Here is a 22,631-nt window from a genome sequence, read left to right as displayed (position 1 = left end):
AAACAGGTGGATTAGTCGGTCAGCATAGTTTAGGATAGATTGGAGTGGTGCAACAATACTAGAGGGGAGGCCAGAGATTACAAAGTTGCAATAGTTGAGACCGGAGATGATGAGGGGTTGCAAAATCTTTTTTGCAGTTTCTTGGTCAAGGAATGTAAGGATCCAGGAAATGTGTTTGATTTGGAGTCGGCAGGAGGAGGCAAGGGCCTGGATATGTGACTTGAAAGAGAGGGCAGAGTCGAGGATCGCCTCGAGGCAACAATCAGGCGGGAATGGGGAAAGTGATCAGCCAGTAACATTGATGGATAGTTCTGGTGAAGGGTTACAGTGAGATGGTTGAAAGATGATGAATTCTGTTTTGTCCATGTTCACTTTTAGAAAGCGAGCAGTAAAGAAGGATGAAAAAGCAGTCAGACATTGTTTGATTTTGGTCAGTCAGGAGGTAATGTCAGGTCTAGATAGGTAAATCTGCGTGTCATAGGCGTAGAGATGATATTGCAAACTGTGGAATTCTATGAGCTGTCCCAGGCCGAAGGTGTAGATGGAGAAGAGTAGGGGTCCTAAAACTGAGCCTTAAGGAACACCGAAGCCCTGCAGGCGAGGTGAGGAGGTGGTGTGGGAGAGGAAGACACTGAACGTTCCCGTACCAACAACACGACAGAAGTTGCCAGTACAGCTGTTAGGTCATCCCGAGTCTGGTGATAACCTCAAACAGGCCATTTGCACCACCAACCATGCCAGCATCAGCAGGGGTAGCGAAAATACCAGCCTGTCCAACACCAGCATGATCAGGCACATGGCAGCAAAGCACCTGACTTTGTGGGCCGAACACCAGGCTCCAGGAACAGTGTCTGCGAGTGATACCAGCACTGTTTCTTCCACTGTTGTGCGTGCAAGCATATCCCCTATCCATGGTGCATGCAAAGATGCCTCCTGCCCTGCATCTGTCGTTGTACACAAACTGAAATAGCACCATCAACAAGCACATCCACGTCCTTGTCCCAGCGCAGAGTTCAGATGTCAATACCCCAGTCCTTGGAAATCAAGCGGAAATATTTAGTCAACGCCCCAAAGACCACATTACTGAATTCACACATTTCTCGTCTGCTTCCACTCGAAATGTTGCCTTTTAGGATCGTGCCGACGGAAGCTTTCTGCAACCTGATTTTGGGGTCCATCCCAAAGTACTCTGTCACCAGCCGCCACTATTTCTCTCGGTGTGCCGTCACGGCATTACACAAGCACGTGTCCCACTACATTACCTGGGCCATCAACCATGCTTTTACTGGGAAAGTCCACCTAACCACGAACACGTGAATAAGTGCTTGTGGGCAGGGATGGTACATCTCGCTGACGGCACACTGGTTTAACATAATGGAAGCCGGGAACCTGTCAGACATTGTGATGGAACACGTCCTCCCGACACCGAGGATTGCCGGCTATACATCAATCACGCTTGCCCCCAGTCTACAGCTCCTGCACCTCCTCCTCTTCAGCCTCCATCTCTGAAATGAACACATCAGTCACAAGCTGGAAGCACTGCAGCACTGTCTCAGCCAAGCGACAACAGGCTGTTCTGAAGTTAATATGCTTAGGTGACAAACTGCACAATGCTGAAGAGTTGTGGACAGCTCTGAAAAAGCAGGCAGATCTGTGGCTGACACCGCTGAACCTACAGCCAGGTAGGTCGTGTCTGACAATGGCCGGAATCTGGTGTCGGCTCTGAGGCGAGGCAAGCTCACACACGTACCATGCCTGGCCCATGTGCCTAAGCTCATTGTTCAATGGTTTCTCATAAGCAACCCGGAGCTGCTGGATCTGCTTGTGAAAGTACGCCACCCTGCGTGCCCATTTTAAAAAGTCAGCTACAGTTTCAGCCGCACTTGCCATGCTTCAGCAGCGTTTGCAGCTTACGACTCACCGACTGAACGTATTGGAACTCTACACTGCAGATGTTGGAAAGGATTTGTGAGCAGAAGAGGGCAGTTGTTGACTACCAGCATCAACAAGGCTGTCGCTTTTCAGTTCAGACTTTACACATAAGATCTCAGGAGTGGACATGGATGTCAGACATATGTATCATTCTCTCAAACTTTGAGGAATCCACCAAGATGGTGAGCAGTGATGATGTCATAATTAGAGTCACCAGCTTCTCTGTTTTCTAATAATACTATTAATCGTTATTTATATAGCACCAACATGTTTACAGTTTAACATTTTCTAACACAACAGTCCTAAGTAAGAACGTTAACAATAATGCAATAATTAAAGCAAAAGAAAACGACCCTGCTCATGAGAGCTTACAATTTACAATGAGGTGGGGGAGATACAAAGTGCAAGGGTGTATTTACAATGATGTATTTTCAATGATTGTGCAGAGGTTAGTCTGGCACGCATTGGTTGAGTTTATATTACACTGTCTTTTCCGTGACCCTTGCGTTCTCCAAATTTTGGCTGACCGGCAACACTGATTGGTGACACTTCTAGACCCACGCTAATAGGAGAACTTGATATCTCTTGTTCCAGAGTCAGACAGGTGTACTAAAATGTTGCAGTATGAGAGGGCCCTTCTTGCGGTATTATTAAAAAAATTCCCATCTCAATATGCTGGCTGCAGAGGTCACAGTTCGTTGGACAACCAAAGTACAGGTGTGAGAGACACAACTCCAATCCAGCAGAGGCAGTGGAACATTGGCAAAGTTATGGGAGAGTTTTCTCAGACTCTCCCATTGCCCTGGCCCTGAGGCGCGGGTACTCTGATAAGGAGTGCAAAGTTTGGGAATTTGCTGAGGGGGTACCTTGCTGACAGTACCAACATCCTCCATTATAAGGCACAGAGGAATCATTCATAGAATCTATGATTCTATGATTCATGATTCCTCTGTGCCTTATAATTATTGGTTATCCAAGCTGGACATGTGGCACGAACTGGCTCTCTCTACTGCGCACGTTCGCTGTACTCATGGTCACAGAGTGCACGGCGCCTCGCTCTCTGGTGGTCACTGGGCACATGGTGCCTTGCTCTCTGGTAGTACCGCTTTTAGCGGCGGGAGCCGACAGGAACAGTTTTTCATGGCGCCAGTCCTCTATGAACGGAGCACGCTGCTCAGCCTCCTATGCGCTGCTTGTCCCCACCAAAAAAACTCTGCTGTCATGCCCTCTTTCTCTTAGGCTCACCCCCCTGCCTCTAAGTCACCGGGTCTGTCTGCTGAAATCCGTCGCAGCGCTGGCTCTTCAGGTGCGTAGTACACTGCCCCCCTTGCTGCTCACATGCTGACGGCTTTGCATGTTTTTTCCCTCATCTTCTGGCCAGGTTCTCTGTCTAAACACGTCCCCTTTCCTGGGTAATGGGGCCTGTCTGTTCCACTATTCCTTCCCCAGAGGACGCAGCCTTGACAGTTCGGATCCAGCTCAGCACAGGTACCCGCTGCCCGATCTTCCTGAGTCTGTTTTTATCTGTCCAATCAGTTCTTTAATGTAAGCATCATAGAAGGCATGTTCTAATTTTCTAGAGCAAATTGTATGTTACATCCAGAACAGTTTCACTTTGAAGGACTTTGTGGCTCACATCAATCCACAAGATGATACTAGTCTCATACTTCAAAATTTCGGGAGTAAATCATTGCCACACAGGTTGTGTATGTTCTGACTTCTGTAACATCATTTGGGTGATAATTATTCATACCCATTTGGTTCATAATATATTCATCATATTCTTCAAGGCTTCGGAATATAATGTTGGAAAAGTGAAAGCAAGTTGGTGAAGTGTGTGGTAACTCATTGGTATGGGCGGTATCTTTTTTTCTGGACTGCAACAGTTCAGGTGACTGACTCCATGATTCTTTCCTACTTGATTTGCTGCAACTTGTACTAAATAATAGCTACTTTGTCTTTGACCGCACCTATTATAAACAAATCTCTGGCAACGCAATGGGTGCCAAGTGCACTCCCTCCTATGCCAACCTCTTTTTGGGTTGGTGGGAGGATGCTTATATATGCTAAACACCCATTTTCAGTAAACATGTGATCAGATAGTTTTGTTTCATCAACGATATTCTGTTATTTTTGGTCAGGTTCTGCTGAAGAATGTCATCAATTTATCGCAGACTTAAATCATAGCCCTTGGAATATTCTCCTTACTTACAGTATGTCGTCGACTGAAGTGGAATTCCTTGACTTGAAAATTCGTAACCAACTGGGTGAAATTAGTACCACTCTGTTTATAAAGACTACCTCAACTAACAGCTTATTATAGTATGTTAGCTTTCATCCCAGACATGTTCATTTTGGTATTCCAAAAGGACAGTTTTTCGAGTATGTTGGAATTGCAGCGATCTTGAGGATTTTTGCAGGGAAGCGAAGGATTTGACATCTCGTTTCAAGGCCAGAGGCTGCCCTCACAAGTTAATAGCATGGGCCTTTGAGGCTTCCACACAGGTGGATCGGAAAGATCTTTTGAGACCACGCCTTCATCAGCATTCAGACACGATTAATGTTATCACTCCCTTTAACAACCATTGGAATGACATATAGAGGATCTTAGAAAGGAATTATATTTTTCTCCTCAGTGAACCTAGGGTGACTCCCTTTATCAACAAATCTCCAAAACTTGTTGCCAAAAGAGCGAGAAATTTGAGGGATATACTCTGCACAAGTCACTTTAAAAGACCTACAGTTTCCTTGGGGAGAGGCATCAGGTTAGTAGGCACATATCCTGGTAGCAATTGTACTATTTGCCTTTATGTGGTTTCCAACAACACAGTATCTATTCCATCTCTTTCTGCTCCAATTCATTCAGATAACGTTCTATTCCAATTGCCGAACAAGGAATATTTTCTATCTTCTTACGGTATTTGTGGTTGCCCAAATGTATATGTGGGCCAGACTAGTCAAGAACTAGTCCAACAGCATACCTGCAATATTGCTTGTGCCAGGAAGGATAATGCGCTTGGTAAGCCCATCACTTCGGTAGCATCTCACTTTTTAGACTTCCATAATGCCACATGTAGCGAATTACAAGTCATGGTTGTCGACTTTGTCCGGACATCCATTAGAGGTGGCAACACCACAGATGAACTTCTTAGGCAGGAATCCAAACAGATCCACGACCTTAATAGTTTAGTACCCAGGGGCCTTAATGAGGAGCTTCTTTTCACAGGTTTTTATAAGACATGATCATTAATATTTCACATACCTTTTTTCATAGAATCAACTTCTTGCGATTCTTGCCTTTTTCGGCCCGCTGATGCTAAACTGAATTCTGGATCTAAGTCGTGGATACTTACCCACTCTTGAAGACATCTACTTCCATTCATGTCTTCTTTGTGACTGCATCATCCTTCCTTGGCTTGTCAGTACCTAATCAGGCCCCGGACATTGGACGTGGATACTTACCCTTTCCAGAAGACATAGTAACATAGTTTTGAATGCTGAAGGAAGACCTTATGTCCATCTAGTTCAGCCTATTTTTAGTGCAGCCGTTCTGCATTGTTGATCCTGGGGAAGGCAAAAAACCCACAGAGTAGAAGCCAATTTTCTCCATAGGGAAAAAAATTCCTTCCCCTAAGCTGGGTCAACCATCTACCTATAATATTATGTTATTCGTAACTTTCTATACTGTTACTCATGAGAAAAGCATCCATTCCTTTCTTAAATTCATTCAGTGAGTTGGCCATCACCACTTCCTCAGGAAGAGAATTCCAGAGCCTCACTGCTCTTACCGTGAAGAACCCTCTTCTATGCTGGTGCAGAAATTGTCTTTCCTCCAGACGAAGAGAATGCCCCCTTGTTCTTGTCACAGTCCTTGGTACAAACAGTTCATTGGAGAGATCTCTGTATTGCCCTCTGATATACTTGTACATATATATTAGGTCTCCCCTAAGTCTTCTCTTTTCTAGAGTAAATAGACCTAATTTTGATAAACTTTCTGGGTATTGTAGTGAACCAACTCCATTTATCATTTTAGTAGCCCGCCTTTGAACCCTTTCAAGTTCAGTAATGTCTTTCTTGAGCACCGGCGTCCAAAATTGCACACAATACTCCAAGTGCGGTCTAACGATTGATTTGTACAGAGGGAGAATTGTGTTTTCATCTCGTGTCCCCAGACCTCTTCTAATGCATCCCATGACCCTATTTGCTTTGGTGGCAGCTGCCTGACACTGGGCACTCCAATTTAGATTCTTATTGACTAAGATGCCTAAGTCTTTTTCCATGTCTGATTTCCCCAGCAGTTTCCCATTTAGTAAGTCATTATAGCATCTGTTTCTCCTTCCCATGTGCATAACCTTACACTTATCTGTGTTAAACCTCATTTGCCATTTTTCAGCCCAATTCTCCAATTTACTCAAATATGTCTGTAGTTGCAAACTGTCCTTTGTGTTAACTACCTTACATAGTTTTGTATCATCTGCAAATACTGATATTTTACTGTGTAAGCCATCCACTAGGACATCTATATTAATTTTTTTGTTTGTTTTTTTTTCTCTCGCATATATTTTGTTAATTGTACCTTACTGTGTCTCTTTGGACATGTGTTTTTCTGTGTGCACCATCTTTACTTTGATCAAATCTTGGACTTACTTTTTATACTTTGCTATTTAAAAAAAAAACAAACAATTTAAATATAATAAAGTCGTTTACACTTTTGTATTGAATACGAACTGAAACATTAATTTATAACTGGACCCTTCTTTATGACTATGACCGCTTGTTTGGCCCTTGGATTTGTTTGATCTTCTTGATACTCTGCTCCATCAGTTCCAGTATTTTTATGTCTTTTTTTCTGTCACTGTCATACAAAACACATTTATGTCATACTTCATTACTTTTACCATAATTTTGCCACACTTTAGGGTTTTACCATTTTGCCCTGCCTTTGCCATGCATTATACGCACATGCATTAGTGAATGTTTAAATAATTATTAATTATTACTTTCATTGGTTATATGCAACTTGGTAAAAGAAGGGAAGGAAAAAAACGGAAGAAAAAAAACCCTTGTGGTGGCGAGCTCAAGTCCACCTAGTGCATTGGTGGACTTCACGATATGTGGCCTGTATCCACTTGGCCATATGGCTTGCTGGTTTCTTTATGTCCTTTAAGGGCTTTATCCTCTGACTTCTTTTTTTTTTTTAACACATGTGCGAACATGTGACCGGAAGGTCCTGTTCATCTATATTCTTTCAAACACGCAGATCCAAGCCTATGATTCATAGGCTCTCTGGCTTATCACCCTGCCATTGCACGGGTGTTGACATGTGACTAACAGGTCCTGTGCTTGACTTTTTTTCTGTGACCATGGTCTTATACCATGTACTTCCTATATGTGACTCCATAATGCCTGCACACTGGTTGATCTCCTTGAAAGTCCTCCCCTTCCTCTATTTTGATACCTGACTTACAGGTAATTGATATTTTGGGGTTATATAAACCTGGTACTTGATAGATAACCCACTCTTTTCCCTGAGGAAGCCATGCTTAGTGACGATACGCATGGGATTCCTCTCTCCACACAACATACTGTGACTGAATATTTGTATCTCCGCATCCACCTATATGCTTTATGCTGCCTTCTTCTTTTACCCCTAAATGGCTTTTACCATATGCTATAGTCCTTATATTTAAACCTATAGCTAAACTGACCCCATTGTTTAGGGTCTTTTGCATTTGCTCTATTGAGGTTCTCTCAGCGCAGCTTTAGCCACTGGACTTGAATATTTTGTCTGTTTTTGGGGTAATTTACTTCACTTAGACTGTTGACTGATTGTCATTTGTTCAATGTTGCGTTATTTTTGATACGTCTGGTGCACACAGTGGAGATAGCTGCAAGGTACCTAACCGGTCCTTCAGGTGTTATGTTTTATACCTTCAATGGTTTTTTAATTGCTTTTAACATGTGGTCTGTACCTTGTATGTGTGATCCTGTGTAATCATGCTTTAATAAAATGTATTGTTTCTAATATTTGAAATTTTTTCATGATGATCGTGGCCATTTTTTGTACACACTTCTTTTTTCTTGAATATTAACATAGTCATTGGTGAAAGTAATTGTAATCTTTACTATTTCTACATTGCGTGTGTGGCTAACCACCTCATTGATCTTATTTAGTTTCTTTTGGCAAGAAAAGGACAGCGCCATCAAAACCACGTGCTTTTCCTATTAATTCATCATGCTGGTAAAGTAGAGGTGAGATTAGGGATCTACATTACATCTGTGGACTGTAGTCAACATGGCACTCTGACAAGACCCACTGGGGTCTAGTTATCAATTTAACATAGTTTGTGCACTGCTGAATAGAGTTATGAGCAAAACCAGATTTTGATTCAATAACATATGAGATGGATTGTCTAGTGCAAACACCCATATCATAGAAGTCACATCTACGACCACCTCGCTCTCCAATTGACACAACTTGAAATCCAGCCGAAATGTCAAACTCTCTAGCTTCTGTTCTAAAAAGTGCAGGGGCTCCTTTTTGATGTTCTTATCCAACAAGTTCAGTATTAGTAGGTGATGGATTGTCAGAATCTGTCACAGGAACACCAGGCTACGGTAGTTGCGAGTCCTGGCCCCGTGATCTTCCATGTGCTTTGACTCTTCCAGTCAAGATTTAATCTAGAAGATTTCACCTTCATAATCCAGAGACAAAGTACAACACTGCCCAAACATTCACCCTCTGCTCTTCAGAATTCCTATCTGTGCAGTAACTGCCTCTAGGCAGAAGATGATGGTAGTAGTAGTTAATGCATTCAAGGCACAGTCATTAAGCATCCATAACAATTTGAAACAGAAGTATTTTTACAGAGATACTAAATTGTTCAATATGTGACCTATATTTTTTTTTATAGCAAAATAGTGTTTAGAACTAGGGTAACACACAGCAAAAACAGTTCAATGGAGCCTTCAAATGCCACAATTTGTAGCCCACAGATACATGAGGCGTGTCACGGAAGTACCACACTTTCAAATTTGTTGTTTGTATTTATATTTTTACAGTAAAATAGTGTATAGAAATAGTGTAACACACAGCAATAAAAGTTAAATGCAGGCCTGAAATGCCACAATTTGTAGCCCACAGATAGATGTGGCATGTCACAGAGATATCACACTGTAAAATATGTGGCCTGTATTTTTATTTTTTACAGCAAAATAGTGTTTTGAACTAGCGTAAGACACAGCAAAAAAAAGGTGAATGGAAGCCTCAAATGCCACAATTTGTAGCCCACAGATACATGAGGCGTGTCACGGACATATCACACTGTAAAATATGTGGCCTGTATTTATATTTTTTAGAGTAAAACAGTGTATAGAACTAGGGTAAGACACAGCAAAAAAGGGTGAATGTGGGCCTAAATGCCACAATTTGTAGCGCACAGATAGAAGAGGCATTTGCCGGAGATATCACACTGTTCAATGTGGCCTGTATTATTGTTTTTTACAGAAAAATACTGTATAGAATTACGGTAAGACACAGCCAAAAAAGGAGAATGTAGGCCTGAAATGCCACAATTTGTAGCCCACAGATAAGGCGTCTGACGGAGATACCACACTGTTCAATATGTGGCCTGTATTTATTTATTTTTTACCCCAAAATAGTGTATAAACCTAGGGTAACAGACAGCAAATACAGTAGAATGTAGGCCTGAAATGCCACAATTTGTAGTCCACAGATAGATCAGGCGTCTGACGGAGATACCACACTGTTCCATATGTGACCTGTATGTTTGTTTTTTTTTACAGAAAGATACTGCATAGAATTACGGTAAGACACAGCCAAAAAAGGAGAATGTGGATGGTAACAATTGCTTGTATTGTATAGTCAATCAATGTAATAATGCTGCATGTATGGGTAACCAACCAATATGTGTAAAAGTATGGACATAGAGGGCTATTAATTACATGGATAGTGTGAAAACAGAGGATACGAGGGTCCTGGCTTTGAAGAAAATTTTGTATGGACAAAACAGGGATAGTAAGATAAGTATGTTGAGACGATAGGCCAATTTAAAGAAACGCATTTTTAGGGAACGCGTAAACTTGTGGGTATTGGGGATTAATCAAAATGCATTCTAAAGAATTGACACAGCATCCGAGAAGTCTTGGAGAAGCGAGTGGGAGGTTCAGATTATTAAGGATGTTAATCTTAGGTCATTAGCAGAATGGAGAACATATGTAGGGTGGTGGACTGAGATGAGGGAGGAGATGTAGAATGGTGCTGAAGAGTGGAGTCCTTTGTAGGGAAGAGTGATAAGTTTATAATGAACTCTCAAGCAGATGGGTAACCAGTGCACCAACAGATACAGGGTAGAGGTATCAGTAAAGCGGTTGGTGAAGAATATAATCCTGGCTGCTGCATTCAGGACGGATTGGAGAGGGGAGAGTTTAGTAAGAGGGAGACCAATTAGTAGAGAGTTGTTATAGTCCAAACGAGAATGAATAAGAGCAAAGAGTTTTTGAGATGAAAGTAAGAAAAGGTTGAATTCTAGAAATGTTTTTCAGGAGTAAATGACATGAGCGAGCGAGTGATCAGATGTAGGGAGTGAATGAAAGATTTGAATCAAGTATGTCCCCAAGACAGCAGGCATGTTGGGCATGTTGCTGGGGAGTAAGGGTAGAACCACACAAAGAAATGCTAATATCGGGCATAGGCATGTTCATGGAGGGAGGAAACAGGAGTTCAGTTTTTGAAAGGTTCTGTTTCAGATAGAGGAAAGACCTGATGTTAGAGACAGGGGGTAACACAATCACTGGTGTTTTGTAGTAATGTAGTAATGATGACAGGAGATGATGTGTATAATTGGGTGTCATCAACATACAGATGGTACTGAAACTCAAATCTACTGATTGATTGTCAAATAGGGGCTGTAAGGAAGGCGATGAGAAGGGGACCTAGGAGTGATCCTTGAGAAATGCCGACAGTAAACAGAAAAGGAAAGGAAGAGGAGCCAGTGAAATATACAGTAAAGGAGTGGTCAGAGAGGTAGGAGCAGAACCAGGAGTGAACAGTGTCCTTGAGGCCAATAGAGCATAGCATAGTGAGGAGGAGCTGGTGACCCACAGAGCCCAATGCTGCAGAGAGAGCCAGGAAAATCTGCATGGAGTAGTGACCGTTAGATTTAGCTATTAGTACATCACTAGAAACTTTAGTGAGCGCAGTTTCAGTAGAGTGTAAAGAGCGGGAAACCGGATTGTAGAGGGACAAGAAGAGAGTTATCTGAAAGATAGTGGGTTAGACATGAGTGGACCAAGTGTCCCAGGACTTTAGAGATGAAGGGAAGATTAGATACAAGTCTATAGTTAGCAGCAGAGTTTTGTTTGAGGGAAGTATGTTTGGGGTCATTGTCCTGCTGGAAGATCCATGACCTAGGATGCAGACTCAGCTTTCTGACACTGGGCACTACATTACCACCCAAAATTCTTTAGTAATCTTCTGATTTCAGGATGTCTTCCACACAGTTAAGGCACCCAGTGCCAGAGGCAGCAAAATAACCCCAAAACATCTTTGAACCTCCACCATATTTGACTATAGGTACTGTGTTCTTTTCTTTGTAGGATGCATTCTATTTTTGGTAAACAGTAGAATCATGTGCTGTACAAAAAAGCTCTATCTGGGTCTCATCTGTGCACAAGACACTTTCCCAGAATGATTTTGGCTTACTCCCGAACATTTTGGCAAACAGCATTCTAGCTTTTTTATTTCTCTGTGTCAGAAGTGGGGTTCTCCTGGGTCTCCGGCCATAGCTTCTCATTTAATTCAAAGTGTCGATGGATGGCTTGCACTGACCCTGAGCCTGCAGGGCAGTTAGAATTACTTTGGAACTTGATTGGGGCTGCTTATCCACCATCTTGAATATCTTGCATTGCAATCTTTCGTAATTCTTTTATTTTCTGTCCACATCCAGAGAGATTAGCTATTTTGTCATGGGTTGTGAACTTTTTGATTTTATTGAGCATCATGGAAAAAGTAACATCAAAACCTTTGTAAAGTGACTTGTAAACCTTGAGATTCTTGATATTGTTCAACAACTTTGGTTCTCAAGTCCTCAGACAGTTCTCTTCTCTTTCTGTTTTCCATACTTAGTGTGGCACACACTGACACACAAATCAAAGATGGAGTCAACTTATCACCCTTTTTTTCTTGTTTCAGGTGTAATTTTCATATTTCCCACATCTGTTACTTGCCTCAGGTGAGTTTGAATGAACATCAGATGCTTAAAGCAAAGTTCTTTACCCACAATTTTGGAAATGTGCCAACAATTTTGTTTGGCAGAATTTGGGGCTTTTGTGTAAACTTACATATGTCAAATTTCCTCTATTTCTGTTTTTTGTGTTCTAATACACACAAAGGAAACAAACATGTCTTTAAGAAAATATGTAATGGCAAAAATTTTCTGGGAAAATATTTCATTTTCTGGAACAATTTCAAGGGTACCAACACCATGACTATATATAGTGGGGAGGGAAAAATAAAGGAGGATGGGAATGTGGTTGTGAACACTAGGACTCTCTTCAGTTAGGAAGAAATATTTCAATGTATGATATGTTTTATATATTAAAGACTAAAACAAAGTAGAACCACTTATTGTTTGTTCAAGATATCAGCTTGTTTAACCAAAGCATTGTTACCCTTTGCTTTTAATATAGCTTAGCAGCAGTTGTATAAAATTTTATCATATACCAAAGAATTGCTCCTTTTTTTTCTCTTTTATGAATTCAATCCAGTCCATACAGAAAATGAATGTACAGTAGCTTTCTCAAGGAATGGTCTACTGGTGGGTGCGGAGGTCATTATACGGCATTGTAGTATTGATTTCCGTGTAGCTGCAGAAATGTAAAATAATAGTTTATTTTCTGGTTTTCTTTTATGTTCCATTTCTTGTGAAAGAATTTCAAATAAGACCCAGTGTATAGTAGTCAGGCAATGATATAATATCCCAATATAAGACAGATGGCAGGTATTTAGCTGGTATTAACAGAGACTGAAAGCCATCACCCATCTGAAGGTTTGGTACTGTGTGTGTCCAATAAGCTATTCCTAACTTGGATTTAGAAAAGTCTATTTTTTGTATTAACAGTTGCTTAGTTGCTATCATATTATCTGTCTTGCCCAAAGTTGATGTGCTGGTGTTAATGATAAGAAGGGATCCTTCCGTTCCTAAACTGTTAATGGGTTCAGGACATTTTATTATATCTTTTGGTTTGCAAATTGGTTGAGATCTCACTATATCATTTTTTATATAATTTGGTTAAAGTTAAACATTAAGAGCCAGCACTACAGAAAATTAACAAATGAATGGAAAAGTTCCTCAAAAAGGTGACAATTGACATGGAAAAGATGTCACTGAAGGAGATTTATATATGAGGGCACGCAAGCCATCCCCATTGCAATCCCCTAGAGGTGGATGTAGAAAGTCCCAGTGAAACCAAATAAAAAATGTGTCAGTAGGAAATCAAGCAAACTCAGCCAACCCATTTTTATATTGCACATTTGGAGCAAAAAGGATGCCGCTTGTATACCATCCGTATGTTTGATGTTCACATACAGCAATTTAATGATCCAGATCACATGTTATCAAATGCTCTTCAATATGTAGCCCGTTCAATTTCTGATGTATCATGTGCATCAATATATCTGCTAATGTTTTTTCTTAGGCTGCCCCTACATGATATGAGAGGTTTCAAGAGGAGTACAGGAATTCTTATGAATTTTAGGAAGCAGCTATATTGTTGAAACAGCCATCTCATTAATAATCTTTAGGTAAAGGATTAAGCACACACGGCAATTATTTTTTACAGTGTGCATTACAACTTTTGTGTATGATGAGCCCAATTGATTGGGCCTCCATGTAGATTTTTGACTCAATTGTGTTTTATCCCCTTCAACAGAGTATACACAGGTGCATCTCACAAAATTAGAATATCATCAAAAAGTTAATTTATTTCAGTTCTTCAATACAAAAAGTGAAACTCATATATTAGATAGATCACTCTGTTTGTCTTGACTCTATTTCAAGTGTTTATTTCTGTTAATGTTGATGATTATGGCTTATAGCCAATAAAAGCCCAAAAGTCATTATCTCAGTAAATTAGAATACTTTATAACACCAGCTTGAAAAAAATTATTTTAAAATCCGACATGTTGGCCTACCGAAATGTATGTTCAGTAAATGCACTCAATCCTTTTGCATCAATTACTGCATCAATGCTGTGTGGCATGGAAGTGATCAGCCTGTGGCACTGCTGAGGTGTTATTGAAGCCCAGGTTGCTTTGATAGCAGCCTTCAGCTCGTCTGCATTGTTGGGTCTGGTGTCTCTCATCTTCCTCTTGACAATACCCCATAGATTCTCTATGGGGTTAAGGTCAGGCGAGTTTGCTGGCCAATCACGCCCAGTGATACAGTTGTTTGTAAACCAGGTATTGGTACTTTTGGCAATGTGGACAGATGCCAAATCCTGCTGGAGAATTAAATTTTCATCTCCAAAAACTTGTCAGCAGAGGGAAGCATGAAGTACTCTAAAATGTCCTTGTAGACGACTGGACTGACTTTGGTCTTGACAAAACACAGTGGATCTATACCAGCAGATGACATGGCTCCCCAAACCAACACTGATTGTGGAAACTTCACACTAGACCTTGGAAATCAAGGTCACAGAGTCTGGAGGAAGAGTGGAGACACAGACAATCCAAGCTGCTTGAGGTCTAGTGTGAAGTTTCCACAATCAGTGTTGGTTTGAGGAGCCATGTCATCTGCTGGTGTAGGTCCACTGTGTTTTATCAAGACCAAAGTCAGTCCAGCCATCTACCAGGAAATTTTAGAGCACTTCATGCTTCCTCTGCCGATAAGCTTTTTGGAGATGGAAATGGCATTCTCCAGCAGGACTTGGTACCTGTCCACACTGCCAAAAGTACCAATACCTGATTTAAAAACAACAGTATTACTGTGCTTGATTGGCCAGCAAACTCGTCTGACCTTAACCCCAAAGAGAATCTATCTATCTAAGTCAAGAGGAAGATGAAAGACACCAGACCCAACAATGCAGATGAGCTGAAGGCTGTTATCAAAGCATGCTGGGCTTCCATAACACCTCAGCAGTGCCACAGGCTGATCGCCTCCATGCCACACTGCATTGATACAGTAATTGATGCAAAAGGAGCCCCGACCAAGTATTGAGTGCATTTACTGAACATACATTTCTGTAGGCCAACATTTTGAATTTTAAAATAATTTTTCAAGCTGGTGTTATAAAGTATTCTAATTTACGGAGATAATGACTTTTCGGTTTTCATTGGCTATAAGCCGTAATCATCAACATTAACAGAAATAAACACTTGAAATAGATCACTCTGTAATGACTCCATACAGTATATTATGTGAGTGTCACTTTTTTATTGAAGAATTGAAATAAATTAACTTTTTGATGATATTCTAATGTTTTGAGATGCATCTGTACCTTAATAAAAAAGATTATATGGGCTTTAAATGAAGCAGCAATCAGTCAGGCAGTAAGATTACAGGCTTAATATATTAACTCCTTGTTCAGCGAAACAAATATGTAAATAAACCCAAGCCCCAAATAAGTGAGTACGGTGCAGAAGAGCTCTGATCCCAGAGAGGCTGCTTCCCTCCTTCTCCACATGCATTATTAAGTTAATTACCTTCGCAACTTATTCATTTGCTTTTCTTCCTAATGAAAAACAGAGCACTGCTTGGTCACAGGGGGACAGAACCCATTAGGTAATGGCACACTGAGGACTCGTCAATGCTGTGTGGAGCCAAAGTCACATATTGTGAGGAGTTCTGCAGACAAAATGCTGAACTGCTGAACTTTCTCCTGCTTCATAATTTAGTGTTTTGCTTTCGCTCAGAAATATAAAGCTTTTCATATGACAAGTCTCTGGATTGTGATACCAAGCACTGATGCATAGCCGAGGAACCGAGGTGTGTTCTATCATGGACATACAGCATCTGTCTGAAAATAGTTCTGTAGCTAAGCAATAGTTTCTTATAAATATCAATGTGAAGATTAGGGCATCCATCAGTGCAAGGCATGTTTTCTATATGATTTCTTACTGGACAGCTGCAAGACACCAAAATGTCTCTTACTTGTTGCTGAAATTCTATTGTAGTGTGTTACACCCAGAGTAACATCTAGGCCTTCTTTGATCAAGACATATAATTATTTTGCTGGCAAAACCAAGTATCTAAAAACTCAATGAAAGGCAAAGTGACATGTTGGGTTGGCAGCCCCCTCCCAACACCCATGGCCCTATATCTGCGGACCTTTCACTCCATAATGGATTATAAGAGCTGAAATATCATGGACAAACTATCATAGCCCACTCTGTGAGACTGAAGGGAAGGCTTAATGTGTATCTGATACTCCACACAAGACCTGTAGAAAAGCGTTTTTTCATTGACGTCATCCACAACAAGTTAAAAATACTCTTAATGCACACATCAGTCTAATCTGCGCAGGAACTGTTACATAGTTAAAAAGGTTGAAAAAGTCCTAGGTCCATCAAGTTCAACTTTCTCCACCAGCTGTACATTTTGTCACTAATCTCTATATATAAAAATCAATGTGTGTGTGTGTGTGATTAGTTTGCTGTGGTGAAGGGGTTTCTCTTCACCATGGAGATTATTCTGCGATCATACACCACTGTTGTCTTCCGTGGGCACCCAGGTCTTTTTGCATTGATGAGTTCACCAGTGCTTTCTTTCTTTCTCAGGATGTACCAAACTGTAGATTTTGCCACTCCTAATGTAGCAATTTCTCGGATGAGTTTTTTCTGTTTTCTTGCAGCTTAAGGATGGCTTGTTTCACCCGCATGGAGAGCTCCTTTGACCACGTGTTTCCTTCACAGCAAAACCTTCCAAATGCAAGCACCACACCTCAAATCAACTCCAGGCCTTTTATCTGCTTAATTGAGAATGACGTAACGAAGGGATTGCCCACACCTGTCCATGAAATAGCCTTGGAGTCAATTGTCCAATTACTTTTGGTCCCTTTAAAAACAGGGTGGCACATGTTAAGGAGCTGAAACTCCTAAACCCTTCCTCCAATTTTAATGTGGATTCCCTCAAATGAAAGCTGAAAGTCTGAACTTCAACTTCATCTGAATTATTTTGTTTAAAATTAATTGTGGTAATGTCTAGAACCAAAATTAGAAAAATGTTGTCTCTGTCCAAATATATATGGACCTAACTGTAGATTTGCACTTACCTCCTCATAGAAACCTAACATATTGGTTAAACACGACCTATATTTAATGAATCCATGCTGGTTGTCATATATTACACCATTCTCTGTAATATATCTTTGCAGGTCACCTCTTATAATGCCCTCAAAATCTTTGCACACTACTGATGTTAGACTTACCGGTCAGCAGTTAGACTAGGTTCACATTGTGTTTGGGGCATCTGTTTAACGAATCCGTTAAACGGATGGGCTAACGCTGATGTCATTTTTGACATCTTTTTAACCACCAAAGCTAACGTATGCGCTAATGCATGGTAGCATTTTGTTACCATGCGTTACCATGCATTAGTCATACAGGTCTATGCACAGCGAATGCGTCCGTTCTCTTTCATACCAGCAGCACATGCGTCCAGCCACAGACCAAGCGCTATTCCTCTGCACCCCCAGTGCTTCTCCTGAACAGCGCATTCACTCTCCCTGTGACACACTTGCCTCCCTTGGCAGGACAGACCATTTGGAGAATCACAGCACCCAGTTGTGGACATTCATGCCTGTCACAAACAATACAGGATAGTTTCCTGAATATATTACAGTGCAAATTTCTGGACACCCACACCAATCATTGGATCTACCGGTCCCTGTATAACCCAAGGTGTCAAACCTGTGGGTCTGGTGATTTCCTACATGAATGGTAGCTGCTGCTTCCCAGACGTCTGTTTCTCCACATTATTAATGAATATACCCAGTACTGAATAGTGCCTACTTATGACAGTGGTTCTTTAATAATAATATATGGAATTTTCCATTACAGTTCCTCTCAGTTAAAACCAACTGTGAAAAAATTCTGTTTCTGATGAAGGTCAATTGTATGGCCGAAAACGTTTAAAGAAGTAAAAGAAGTATATTTAACTGGATGCCTTTTACAATAAAGGAACTGTCAAATCAATTTTTCTTTTGAGTGCCAAGTTTTTGTACTACGTTCTCTGTGCGTTAGACCTAACGCACCCTAAAACATGGTAGAACACGTTCGCGGTTGTGTCACAAAGTAACTCGTCATCGGTAACGCATGCGTTAGGATGCGTTACTATAATGGCGGCCAATGGATGCGTCAACTCATCCGTTACATAGCGTTAGTGCCGCTATGTAACGGATGCGTTAATCGCATGGCCATAACGCGATCTGAACCTAGTCTTACCTGGATCCACCTTCTTAACTTTTTTAAATATCGTTACCACGTCAGCTATCCTCCAATCCTGTGGCACCACCCCTTTTACAAGAGAGTGTAAGAATATGAGATACTGTGGTCTGTTAAGTACTGAGCTCAATTCTCTCACTATCCGTGGATGAATGTGATCTGGCTCGTGGGGATTTGTCAATGTTTAATTTGTTCAGACGCAGGCATACTTCTTTTTGTGTTAAACTAGTTATATCAGGTGGTGAACTTTGATTTATGCCTTGCTGAAAGAACCCGGAAACAGACAGGTCATTGGTGAACATGGATGAAAAGTGCCTGTTTAATATTTCAGCCTTTTCTTTGTCCTCTATAATTATCTTGTTGTTATCCTCTTTTTTTAGGGGCCTGTTCTAATTTTCATGCTCTGTATCTTGCCATCTACTCTTTTTGAGAGGGCGTTCATCTTCATCTGCATTTTAATGGATTTTATGCATTTTAATTGGTGCTGGAATTTCCATTCCCTTATTTCCCACACAAGTCCAATGTAATGGCTTCCCGGCATCTTTATCACCTGAAATCTCATCTCCATATCATATCATATCTGTGTGCAATTTTACAGACTAGAGAACAGTTGTCTCCTCTGTGTTCTAATCCATCTTGACATCTCTGCAGATAGGGACAGATTATACTATACTTCAAAGACATACTGATAGGGAATGTAGATTGTGAGCCCCATCGGGGACAGTGATGAAAATGTGTGCAAACTGTAAAGCGCTGCGGAATATGTTAGCGCTATATAAAAATAAAGATTATTATTATTATTACTAGACAACAGGCAGTAGCCAACAAGTTACACAGAAGAAAGACACCTAGTGGCTGGCACCTTTAAGTGACTTATTGGGGTGCTAAAACATCATTTTTAAATTGAGTGCAGATTTCCTATTTAGCACATAATCTATTTATTGAGATTAAATTATCTTAAGTACATTTACCAGTTAAAAATTTCCAGAATCAGCAGTTTTATTTAGAAAAAAATCCTATGCTTTAGAAGTGAGTGCACAATGTCAATATAAGTATTTCATTATCTTCCAGCTTCCAAGTTCAATAAACTGAACTAAGCAGTATTGTGTTCCATTGTGTAACATCTATAACATTCAGCATAATGCTTACTCATTGCTGATCTCCATACAGAAGTCATGCATGTCAGGAGGTTCTTCAGAAAGCTAATACATGTATATATTCTAATCATTTTAACTTGCAATTGACATTAATCATCAGCCATGGTACTAGTCTAGTGAGTATTGAATATTTTAGTATCCTGTCACTTACTGAAAATGACTACCATATTAAAAGGGTTGTCTGACCTGAGGGTATAAATCTGAAGTCACTCTGTGACTGCAGACTTATGAATTTTCACACTGCGCACATTGCACTCTGGGGATTCTCTGGTGCCAGCTCCGAGAGCAGCAGACATATGATCGCAAGTAGACATGCTGAGCCTCGCTCAATGCAAGTGCATTGAGTGAGGCTGGACAAGTCTAGAATCATAGAATCATAGAGTTGGAAGGGACCTCCTGGGCCATCTGGTCCAACCCCCTGCTCAAAGCAGGATTCGCTAAATCATCCCAGTCAGATGTCTGTCCAGCCTCTGTTTGAAGACTTCCATTGAAGGAGAACTCACCACTTCTCGTGGCAGCCTGTTCCACTCATTGATCACTCTAACTGTCAAAAAGTCTTTTCTAATATCTAATCTGTGTCTCCTCCCATTCAGTTTCATCCCATTGCTTCTAGTCTTTCCTTTTGCAAATGAGAATAAAGTTGATCCTTCTACAATGTGACAGCCCTTTAGATATTTGTAGACAGCTATTAAGTCTCCTCTCAGTCTTCTCTTTCGCAAACTAAACATTCCCAAATCCTGCAACCTTTCCTCATAAGACAGGGTTTGCAGACCGGTCACCATTCTGGTCGCTCTTTTCTGAACTTGCTCCAGTTTGTTGATGTCTTTTTTAAAATGTGGTGCCCAAAACTGGACACAATATTCCAGATGAGGTCTGACCAAAGAGGAGTAGAGGGAAATAATGACTTCACGTGATCTAGACTGTATGCTTCTGTTTATACATCCTAGAATTGCATTGGCCTTTTTTGCTGCTGCATCACACTGTTGACTCATATTCAGTCTGTGATCTATTAGTATACCCAAGTCTTTTTCACATGTGCTGTCACTTAGGCCTATTCCTCCCATTCTATATATGCTTTTTTCATTTTTATTGCCCAGATGTAGTACTTTGCATTTCTCCCTGTTAAAAACCATTCTGTTAGTTGCTGCCCACTTCTCCAGTTTATTTAAATCTTTTTGAATCCTCTCTCTCTCTTCTCTAGTATTAGCTATCCCTCCTAGCTTTGTGTCATCAGCAAATTTAATCAGTTTACCCTCAATTCCTTCATCTAAATCGTTGATAAAGATGTTGAACAATACAGGGCCCAGGACAGAGCCCTGTGGTACCCCACTTGAAACATTCTTCCAACTGGATGTGCAGCCATTTACGACCACTCTTTGGGTCCGATCACTAAGCCAGTTATGAATCCACCTAACAGTTGCCTTGTCCATTCCGTACTTAGTCATTTTTTCAATAAGGATTGTATGAGAGACTTTGTCAAATGCTTTGCTGAAGTCAAGATATACTATATCTACAGCATTTCCTTGATCCACCCAATCAGTGATACCGTCATAGAAGGAAATTAAGTTAGTCTGACATGACTTATTAGTTACAAACCCATGCTGACTCTGTTTAATCACTTCATTCTTATCCAGGTATTGACATACATGTTGTTTAATAATTTGTTCAAAGATATTTCCTGGTATAGAAGTCAGACTCACCAGCCTATAGTTGCCTGGGTCCACCTTCTTCCCCTTTTTGAAGATAGGAACAACATTTGCTCTTCTCCAGTCTTCTGGCACTTCTCCTGTTCTCCAAGAATTTTCAAAGATTATGGAGAGGGGTTCAAAAATTTCTTCTGCTATCTCCTTCAGTACTCTGGGGTGTAATTCATCTGGACCTGGAGACTTGAATTCATTTAGGTTAGCTAAGTGTTTCCTCACTATCTTTCTGTTTATAGATATCCTGGATTCTTTTATTCCCTTAATAGGACAGTGAATAACAGTTGATGTTACATTTCCTTTCTGAGAGAAAACAGATGCAAAATAGGAATTTAAAAGTTCAGCCTTCTCAACATCCTGTCTTACCATTTCATCGTTTTCATCCTGTAAAAATCCTATAGCATCTTTGACTTTTCTTTTACTTTTGACATATCCCCAAAATCCTTTATTATTGCTTTTGACATCTCTTGCAAGCCTCAATTCATTTTCAGCTTTAGCTAATCTGATTTGTGCCCTGCAGGTTCTGCAGACAGCATTATATTCTTCTTTAGATATGCCTCCCTCTTTCCATTTTATAAACATTTTTTTCTTCCTTTTTAGCATGTGCTTAAGTTCTGTGTTCATCCATCCTGGTTTCCTTAAATGCTTCCTATTCTTCCCTCTTTTCGGAATTGTTAACAATTGTGCTTTGAGAATTTCATTTTTCAAGATTTCCCATCCTTCCTGGACATTTTTGTCTTTAAGGATATCCAGCCATTGGATCCCTCCAATTCTCTTTCTGAATCCCTTAAAATCTGCCTTTTTGAAATCTAACCTTGACGTCTGAGTCTTCACAGGTCTTCCGCCTCTAGTTATCCAAAATTCTAAAATAGCATGGTCGCTACCTCCTAGGGTCCCAGCCACTTTTACCTCCTCAACCATTTCCTCCCTGTTTATAAGGATTAGATCCAAGGTAGCAGTTCCCCTTGTTTTCTCCCTTACCTTTTGGAAGATAAAGTTGTCAGCAAGAGAGGATAAGAATTTCCTTGACCTGTTAGTTTTGCCTGAGAGAGATTCCCAACAAATGTCGGGATAGTTGAAATCTCCCATGACAACAATGTCATATTTTTTGGAGAACTTGGCCATTTGATGCATAAAGAGTTCATCCATATCTTCAGCTTGCACAGGTGGCCTGTAGTAAATGCCTACAATGGTGTCCTTTCCATTGTTCTGTCCTTGTATTCTTACCCAAACAGTTTCCACCGAACTCCCAGTCTCTGAAGCTTCAATCTCTGTGCAGATATACGCGTTTCTAACATACAATGCGACACCCCCTCCTCGTTTATCAAGTCTGTTTCTTGCAAATAAGTTGTATCCTTCTAGTCTTGTATTCCAATCATG

At 40.6% G+C, this 22,631-nt stretch overlaps 1 protein-coding gene across 7 annotated transcripts in view; it reads left to right on the top strand.

Annotated features, from left to right (window-relative positions):
- Positions 1–22,631, top strand: part of LOC141088011 (sphingomyelin phosphodiesterase 3-like) — an 854,992-nt gene that overhangs the window by 247,392 nt on the left and 584,969 nt on the right. For 3 of the 7 annotated variants that reach the window (XM_073573848.1, XM_073573849.1, XM_073573850.1), the window contains 2 exons: positions 9,739–9,760; positions 12,146–12,185. The exons of 2 other annotated variants lie outside the window; for them this stretch is intronic. The gene's annotated coding sequence lies outside the window, so the exon portion shown is untranslated. The remainder of the gene's footprint in view (positions 1–9,738; positions 9,761–12,145; positions 12,186–22,631) is intronic. 2 more of the 7 variants (XM_073573852.1, XM_073573851.1) reach the window with 1 other exon arrangement.

This window comes from Dendrobates tinctorius, unplaced genomic scaffold, assembly GCF_039654945.1.
Source record: "Dendrobates tinctorius isolate UK_male_01 unplaced genomic scaffold, ASM3965494v1 ptg000037l, whole genome shotgun sequence".
In the NCBI taxonomy this organism is placed as follows: Eukaryota; Metazoa; Chordata; class Amphibia; order Anura; family Dendrobatidae; genus Dendrobates; species Dendrobates tinctorius.
The sequence above is the reverse complement of the archived record's forward strand: the minus strand, read 5'-3'. Positions and strand labels throughout refer to the sequence as shown.